The sequence below is a fragment of the Phaethon lepturus genome, unplaced genomic scaffold, assembly GCF_000687285.1.
Source record: "Phaethon lepturus isolate BGI_N335 unplaced genomic scaffold, ASM68728v1 scaffold38802, whole genome shotgun sequence".
NCBI classification, from domain to species: Eukaryota; Metazoa; Chordata; class Aves; order Phaethontiformes; family Phaethontidae; genus Phaethon; species Phaethon lepturus.
The window spans coordinates 1-609 of NW_010526261.1; positions in this window are offsets into that span (position 1 = coordinate 1).

Genomic DNA, 609 nt, shown 5'->3' on the forward strand with positions numbered 1-609 from the left:
GCCATCCAGAGGGACCTAGCCAAGCTTGAGAAGTGGACCTATGTGAACCCCATGAGAATCAACAAAGGCCAAGTGCAGGGTTGGGGCAAGCCTCCAGTCCAGGCTGGAGGATGAAGGGAATGAGAGCAGCCCTAACAAGAAGGACTTGGGGGTACTGGTGGACGAAAAGCCAGACACGAGCCGGCAAAGTGTGCTCGCAGCCTACAAGGCCAACCAAATCCTGGGCTGCATCAAAAGCAGCGTGGCCAGCAGGTCGAGGGAGGTGATTCTGCCCCTCTACTCTGCTCTGGTGAGACCCCACCTGGATGCGCCCAGCTCTGGAGCCCTCAGCACAGGAAAGACATGGACCTGTTGGAGAGGGTCCAGAGGAGGGCCGCAACAAAAACGATCAGAGGTATGGAACACATCTCCTCTGAGGACAGGCTGAGAGAGTTGGGGTTGTTCAACCTGGAAAAGAGAAGGCTCCGCAGAAACCTTACTCCAGCCTTCCAGTACTTAAAGGGGGCTTCTAAGAAAGATTTTTTAGCAGGGCCTGTTGTGATAGGACAAGGGGTAATGGTTTTAAACTAAAAGAGGGTAGATTTAGACTAGATAGAAGGAAGAAATTTT